Source organism: Tigriopus californicus, chromosome 11, assembly GCF_007210705.1.
Source record: "Tigriopus californicus strain San Diego chromosome 11, Tcal_SD_v2.1, whole genome shotgun sequence".
NCBI lineage: Eukaryota > Metazoa > Arthropoda > Copepoda > Harpacticoida > Harpacticidae > Tigriopus > Tigriopus californicus.
The window spans coordinates 13,980,542-13,989,668 of NC_081450.1; positions in this window are offsets into that span (position 1 = coordinate 13,980,542).

Below are 9,127 nucleotides of genomic sequence, written 5' to 3' on the forward strand. Positions count from 1 at the left end.
CGAGGACCTCTGTACATATGTGGCGATTTTAACGTTTTAATCTGAAGGATTCCTTTAAAACTCGAACATTTAATGATTTCATCTTAGGACAGGAACTAATTCCGGTAGTTGATAACCCACTAGAATTACCCCTACATCACAAACACAAATTGATAACATTTTTACTAATAGGAAGCTCGAAATGAAATGTTGCATCCTCCTTTGCGAGATAAGTGATCACCTGGCACCCTTTTATGCCTGGGGAAGTTTCAAAGACCAATGAAGATAAAAATGGCATGACTTTTGCAAAGAGGCACTCGTCCCCAGAAAATTAAAAATATTGCGGAGCAAACTGGGAAAAATACAATGGAGATCTGTGAGAGCAATCCTGTAAATTCATTTCTGGATTTTAAGTCTAAGCTTGAGACTGCTTTTTTTAGAATCTTGTCCTGTTGTGGGGAGTCGCAAAAGTAAATTTCAGAATCGCAATAATCCTTGGATGACGCAAGGTCTTCTGAAATCTAGAAAACATAAGCAAAAACTACAATCGAAATACGTAAAACTTCCAACCGAAGAAAATCAGAAACGCATTTCTCAGTACTCAAAGTTGTACTACAAATTGATAAAAGCTGCTAAAGCAGATTATTGGTGTGATTTCTTTGCCAAACGGCATTCAAACGCTAATGAGACATGGAAAGGTGTGAAACAGGTTTTGGGTATGAAACAAAGCAAGATGGGACTCCTTCGAAAATTAAAATTGGTCAAACATTGATTATCGGACAAGAAAGAAATATCAACGTCATTCAATAAATACTTTGCCACAGTCGGGAAGGAATTAAATGACGAGTTAATCGATGGTTGTTAAAGTTGATGAATTTCTCAATCATATTCCGATTAAACCTGGGCAAAGATCTTATTATTTCAAGGCTGTCCGCGTTGGGAAATTATAAGGATTATTGACAGATTAGCTTGCAAAAGTAGTCACAGCTTTGATGGAATTCTAACGTCGTTTTAAAAGGGATTAAAATAGAACTTGCCGAGCCGCTTGCGGAACTAGTTAACATTTCTTTAATTACTGGTTAATACTCCTGACTGGAAAACAGCCAAAGTTTTGCCCTTGTACAAAGGGGGGAACCGTGGGAGTTAACAAATTACCGGCCTATGAGCATTTTACCTTCTTTATCAAAGATCTTGGAAGGGTGGTTTATGAACAGATGTTCGCTCCTTTCGCAACAGACCACCTGTCTGACGTTCAGTTTGGATTCCGGCCCAACACTCTACGATGCACGCAATACACCAACTTCCTACAAAACTTATCCAACTGCAACGAAAAATATTCTGTTGGCATTTTTCTAGATTTAAAAAAAGCGTTTGATACAGTAAATCACTTGATTCTTTAAGCAAAATTAACAAGATATGGTTTAGCTCCAATATTACTGGATGGATTAGCAGATATTTGACGGATCGACAACAAAGAGTTCAAATTGGAGATGCGGTATCAGAACCTTCGCTCGTACCTTGTGGAGTACCGCAAGGGAGTATACTGGGCCCATTGCTTTTCCTAATTTACATCAATGACCTCCCCAACGTTACGGGATTTAGAGTCACAATGTTTGCTGACGACACCACGTTGCAACACTTTGGTACAAACGTAAAAGAGTTGGAGGGTCAGTGCAATCTATGGATGGAACTGTTATCAAATTATTTTAAACAGAACAAATTGACGTTAAACCACGGCAAAACAAAACTAATGATTTTTGGCCCAGGAGTGTAAAACACGATTTAAAAATTAACTTGGCAAATAAACCCATTATACAGGTAGGGGCTACTCGAGACGAGAAAACCATTAGGTTTCTTGGATTGAACATCGACGATCGCCTCAATTGGAAAGAACATATTCGCTTACTGGGAAATACCGTGCGAAAGGTCTTATACACCTTTTTTCTAGCGAAACACTCGTTCCCTCAAAACTAAAGAAAGTTATGTACAACGCATATTAGGAGCCGGTTGGATATGGAGTAGAGTACTTTGGGGGTCACCGTCCTTTCCCAATCTCTTTCTGTTACAAAAAAGGGCAGTCAGGTGGATAGACGGGGCAACCTATCGAGCACATACCGATGAAATTTTCAAGAAATTTAATGTATTGAAAATAGCAGATGCAGTGAAGATTCATCGCTTACAGTTTATGTTTAAGTGCTTAAACGAAAAAATCCCCCAGTCCTGAACAACTATACACACGGGGAGAAAACAGGTGGGTTAGAATTATTTTCCCTGCCGCTCGCCCGTACTAACTGGGTCAACGGCTTCCTGGGTTTGCGTTTGCTAAATCCTGGAATGAGTTTTTTATTGAAACAAAAAATGATGTTGATTTTAGATTTCTCTTTTCAATGATGGACCTCTCGTCTGACAGACTAAGTCATCTCTCGCTACCAAACCACATGCAATATCTTACGCTGTAGGTCTTGTAGCCGTTTCTAGGTGAACTTCGAAAGATTTTCATCATAAGAAATGCTGCCTTGGCCGAGTGCGGAAAATCCCGGTATGGACACTTGCCAGTCATAAGTCAAAACCCTAAATAGGGTCAGGTACCCATGAAAAAAAGCCAAGAGGCTTATGGGAAACCTGGGCATGACTAACCCTCTTGTACATACACAAGGAATCCCCGAAATACATACATACATATTTACTAACCGTGTTGTGACCAGCATGTTGCTACTTGGTGCTTAATGCGCTGATTTTCTTTTCTACTCATTTGGAAGCTAAAAGATAAATATTGATTTCTAGTTTTTTTTAAATTGGCTTCGTAATGCCACAATAGCAACTCTGGAGCAGCATTTGAGAGGGGTTGCGTGATAAAGATAACATATCTACCGAAACCTAATCGAAGAATGGGAAGAGTGAAAACCTACCCAGACTTAAGAGGGGAAACTAAAGAATCTGGGTCAGTTTCAACTTTCAAACTCACAATTTCTTCGACAAATGAAATTAATAATCCAAAAAATGTAGATTTTCGTGCACAAACAATAATCTGTATTCTTAATATGTTGATTTCGCAAAAGAAAGACGCTCAGTTTTGATCCAAAACAGTGGAAAATTTCTTTTTTATGCCTTACGTCGAAGGGAGTTAACCTGAAGACCGGAAGGTGAACAGACACCAATTTAGTTTTTTGGGGGTGGTTGGTTTGTTTTTTCACGGATTTTCTAACCGTTACAGGGAATGCAATCCTAGTGCTACTAAAATGAAAGGTTGTAATTCGTCTTACCTTTCAGTATTTATATGACATTTGGTCTACCAACGAATTTGAAATGGCAGACCGAGCTATTCCTTGAATGTAGGGTTGATCTGGAATGCTATCTGAAAATTTGTACAAGTCTGACTTGAAAGATGCAACCGTATTGACCAGGCCTACGTCTTCTCTACGAGCATTAGTGGAAAGCAAATTAAACAATGAAGGAGCCCGAGAAAGAAGGGAGTTGGACTTCGTTGTTTGAACTATCCTGGATCTCGAGGGCTTGAAGGTGCTCTCAAAACGCACGTAAAGCCTCTACGTCACTAAATTGACCCTAAATCCTGGGTTGGGACAAAGCTCATGAATGCTTTTGAAAACGTACAAATATCAGATACCTGTCGTACCTTCTCTGAGTATTGTACAATCCCAACCTTTCTAACCTCTCCCAATACGAGAGCTCTCTCATACCCTCAATGTTCCCTAATAAAAAATCTTTAGACCTGCTCGAGCTTTTGCAAACCTGCTGAACTCATTGGAGCCCAAATGGGTGAAGCATATTCAAGATGTGGCTAAACAATCAACTTGTAAAGAGTTACATCGTGATACTAACTCCTTTCTTTTTCTGGACTTAAACGTGCGATATATCCAACCACACATTTGAAAAGCTTTACCCACCTTCAACTGGATATGATCATCAAACTTTCCATTATTTTGGAGAATTACACCTTAAACCTTAATCTTTCATAGATGAGACCTGCTCAATATATTTACCTCCATTATCTACGAGTGGAGTATTAAGAGGATGACCCAAAGGTCATTGAGCGGAATTTCATTCCGTTCAGGGCCATATTCCTCTCAGTAAACTAAGAGTAGAATCTTTCTAGGTCCTTTGCAAGGCTAGTGGAATCTTGGCCATTCCTACCCAAACTAACTTTGTATCGTCAGCATAAGAAGAGAGGCTGGCAGTAAGTCTAAGCTTTTGAAGCGGGGCAACGAATATTATATAAAAGAGGGGCCTAAGATGGAGCCCGTGGGAACACCTGACTTGACATCATGTCTGTTCACTAAGGGATCCCTCGAACTTAACTATTTGCTTCATATCCTAAATGAAGCTACTTATCCAATGAGAGCCTTGCCTTGGATCCCAATATCATGAAGTCTATTCAACAAAAGGCCATGATCTACTTTATCAAAGGCCTTGGCAAAATCAAAATGGACGGCATCACTGATTCGTGCCTTTCCAGTGCCTCAATGACCTGCTCTAAATGCTCAATAAGTTGGGTAACCGCGCTAAAATGTGCTTGGAGCCATACTGACTGGGAGGAAGGACATCATGGATTTCATGAACGCCAAAAGATTGAACTTCATGATGTTCTCAAACACCTTGGCAATATTCGAAGTGAGAGAAATGGGCCTAAGAGTACTGAGAGCTACTTATATCCCGTAAAAAATTGGAACAGCTTAAGCAACCCACACAAGGACTCCAAGGTAGAGCCGGATTAGATCTTGCTCCTGTCGTCAGTGGCGGCGTTGCTGAGAAGAAGAGCTGCGCCTTGGACCAGAAACGTGAACTTGAAATAGGAGGGGGCCAAGTATGGAGCTTTGTCGCAAGCCATACTTAATTCTGCAAAGTTGCTGCCGTTGCTCTTCCAATCAACTATTTGGAGCCCTCCGGACCTCTAAGACTCAAACCAGGACAATGGACTGGCCCAGATGCCGACGGCAGCAGATAGGTCAATTCCACACCATCAACAATCTTGCCCTTGACCTGGCAGGTATCCAGCTTGCATGAGCACCTCCCAATGTTGTCTTGTATGATTTGTTTGGATGGAATCCCAACTGTGTTTTCGGCAGGGCGTCTGTCTCTGTCAGGTGGGCGGAGAGATTGTCCAAGCCAACGGTCTTGAGCACCTTGCTCATGGAGGGCAGGCTGCAGACGGACCTCTACGAAAAAGGCTTTGAGCGGTCCTTGCCTTATCCAGACACCAGGCTTCTCTGGCCAAGTGGAAGATTGGTCCGGCCAGCCCTTGACTCCCTTCTTAAGGACAGAGACTGGGATTGCGTCGACGCCAAGCACTTCCGTGCTGCCAAGGTCCCCAATTATCTCCTCTATCTGTCCAGCACCGGGGTGCTTGAGCTCGAAATCGGCGATCTCTCCAGCCATGAAGACGGTGGTGGAGGTGGAAAGTCGGCCAGCCTTGCCTGCAGAGTCAGCTATCGTGAGAAAGCAGTACTCCTTCATCTTGGACGCGGCCTCAAAATTGCTGACCGTATCACCCTGGCGGTCTTGAGAGACGTGGGGAGGCTGGGTCGATTCTCCAGAGTACTTTGGGATTGTTCCGTGATAACTGGAGAATGGCCAGGTTCCCACACATCCGTTCACGTCTGACCATAGACGTAACCAGGTTCCTTCAGGCCTTGTGGGTGCTGGGGGAGCATTGTCTCTCACCTCCATCATGTTGAGCGTGTCCTGTCTCAGGTAGAGGTTCGCACCCCTCCTGACCTTAATGCTCTTCTAGGGGGCGACAATGTTGGGGACGTTGATGATGTTGTCAACGATGAAGCCGTGGAGTCCTTCATTGACATCACTAATGTCATCAACATAATGAGAAGTGATCTTGAAAGGTTATGTGATTCCAGTTTTTTCCTACCGCGGGGAGATAAAATAGTGTGACAGGGCCATTTGGCACCCTTAGGTGGCTTGGACACTCTTGAGCCGTTACATGGATTTTTTCCTTTTTTAGCACGACAATGGCCTTAATAATGAATGTCATCGTTTTGAATCAAAGAATAAACTCTTTGGCACACGTTTCATTCAAAAAATATCAATTACTCACCCATGAGCCAAAATATCTTCTTTTTAAGTTTATGTCGTTAAATCTACGGGCCGGCTCATCTGTGGCTCGTACTATCGCAACGGCAAAGCCAAACTCACTCTTATTATCAGTGCCGTCGATTTAACACGTTTATCGTGCTTGACGCTCATCATTTTTTCAGACAAGTAATAATACTTGTCAAAATCCAATGTATGCGCAGTGCGATTTGGCTGAGCATGTGTCTTTGAATTTACTCAATGGAATAACGTCAGTTGTCCATGAACGCGTTTACTTGACTAGCCCTATAATATCCGTATAGTTTTGAAAGTTCTCTCAGAAGTGTTGTTGTGTAATTATGCGTTAGAATAGACAAGGAATAGGTTGTTTATCAAAAATTACCTGTCTTGTCTTTTCTGTTGTTTTGTCTGCATGAGAGAGGAAGAGGAGAATGAAAAAATTGTTCGTGGATGATGAAATTATCTCATGACATTAAATTTAGATCTATCAGTTCTTTTTTTTTTAAACCACTAGGAATATTCCATACCAGAATCGGTAAGGAAGTCGTCAAAAATATACGTACAGCTAAATTCTAGTTTACTTATTTATTTACTCAACTTGAGGCCCTGTAGCTATCCATCAACACCAGAGTTGTAAGCAATCCAGGTGCAGTGGCCAAGGAATTTGACAAGCATTTAAAGAGTCCTCGCAGTGCATAGGAGGAGAGGAGGACTCAAGACCCTTGGTTCAGCACCCTACCACCGAGAGCTGAGGGCTCAAATGTTCCAAAAACTGCGAAGAGCCAAAATAAGCCAAACACCGGAGACTTGGGATTTCTCCAAAGCATTCGACAGGGTGGACGGAACGCAGTTATTCCTCAAAATCCAACTGTGGGGAGTTCGCGTTCATTCTATGTCCTGCTGTCCAACATCTATGCGGGACTCAGATGCTACATTCGTTTTGGTGAGGACCTATCCCCTGCTACTTTACTTCCATTGGCCTTCTGCAGGGGGATCCACTATCGCCAATTCTTTTCAATCTATATGAATCCGACCTGCCCGAAGTCCTCACACACCAAGACCCCACCATCAACCATTTTCCAGTACAATATCTTGGTATTTGCAGACGACCTGGTTCTCTTGGCTGATTCAGCCGTGGAATTGCAAAATGCCAACAATGCCCTCCACGGTTACTTTCAAGAAAACAGCCTTCAAGTCAATACCGTCAAGACGAACGCCATGGTTTTCCAAAAAGTTACTCTGCCTCCCACTTCTTTCCATATTTACAATAGTTCGATTGAAATCGTCAATAATTTTTAATCATGTCGGTGTCACATTCTCAAATCAACTCTCTTTCACCAGCCATCTCAAATCATCAATAATCAATGCCATGGCAGGATCGGGTGCATTTGCAATAGACTTCCCATCGAGGATCTTCTCTTCCAATAGTCCTTGAACTCTTCCGGATTTACATTACCCAATTTTCCTGAACGTCCTTCCCGTTTGGCTTCCTAACTCCCCCAATCGGCCCTCAATTCCGCCGATGCACCTTCACCAAGCTCCTCAAACGATACTTGTGCGTGCCCCAATATGCCACAGTGCATGGACGCATCTATGCGAAACTGAGCCCCTCATTATGGGGCTGGCCAGGTTAGTGTCAAACAGTGTTGGGAACCTGACCTATCTGGAGATGATGTCGTGACACAAGTTGTCCTTCCCGGTCAAGGACTTGTTAACACCTTATTGTACTTGGCCGACATCCCTTCGGAGTATTGGCAGTCACACACCTTTGTCCGGCTCAAGGCCAAATGCCATCAACGACGGGAGCTAAAACAGTCTCTGTTTAATCTAGCCCATCCTCTTCTCTGCAATAACCAAGATTTTCATCATTTACCTCTACCCACCTGTTTATGTACTATCTGCAATTCCCCTCTTCACTTTTTTCATGTGCACTGAACCAATTCTAGTCATATTCTTAGTGATTTCTAGTCAACTATTTTATCATTCTTGACCACTTCATTCTTTTGTCCTTGAATCAATATGATATATATAAAAACACTTTTATACGTTTAAGGATCAGACATTACCAAGGGTCGCAATAAAACAATGTTCTATTAGTTTTTTGGGGGGAAGTCGTAAATGTTGTGATGTCTTATTAGCTCTATTGAAAATCAATCCTGCTAAATATTGATTGCTCGATCGAGAGTTTGCTTTTAGGTCTGTTAGTTGCAAGTCTGAACAAAAACGTTTGAAAAAGATGAGGTATAAGAGCTTTTGATAAGAAGCTTTCAATATTTTTGAATTTCAACCTGTTTCAAAAAATCTTTTTCAGATAAAGGTTCGGAGAGTCTTGTCATAAAGCTAATTGGCCTGACAGCCATTTCTTCATCATGAGTTACGATCAAGGAGCTGACCGAGGTCACCAGACATTGCTTAACCTCGTGTATCTGTCAAAAATTGATATTTGTCATCTTCCGCAAAGGTCCGAGGGATCATTTTAACAACTTCCTCATGACCGTGAAGCTGACGACACTTTTAATGTTAGAGTCAAACTCAAAAATAGCACCTTGGAAGAAATGAAATTTAAAGGTGAAATCTTCCTTTTTGTTCTTCTAGGTAATTTTGAGCATATTTGTTTGATATTTTTTACGTTCACAAATACGAAGCGTAACGCCAATATATTGAAACCAATAAAGTTCAAACAATTATGCCAATAGATCAAAACATGTGGCCCAACTTTTGTGGATCTAAAAGGCAAATATTTAAATACTTGAAGAATAGATTTGATTTTATGGTCTGTATTATCATCCTCCAATTGAAAGGGTAATTAGCTTTACTATCATTGTCAGATAAAACAAGGTAAATGGGTACCAGTAGAAAGATGACTGTGACTATGACTGATCTCATCAGATTGAAAACTTTACCCTATTCTCCCATCCAAAGGGGGTCACTTTTCAACCCTCGATGTGGTGATCCACCGGTGATTCCCAACATTCAAAGAGAGTAGTAAAGCACTCCACAAACAATCCATGGAATACTGCTAAGCGTATTTTCAAAACGTAACGTCCATACGGTACATTCCAGGTAAGAGCTAAGAAGTGGGCCT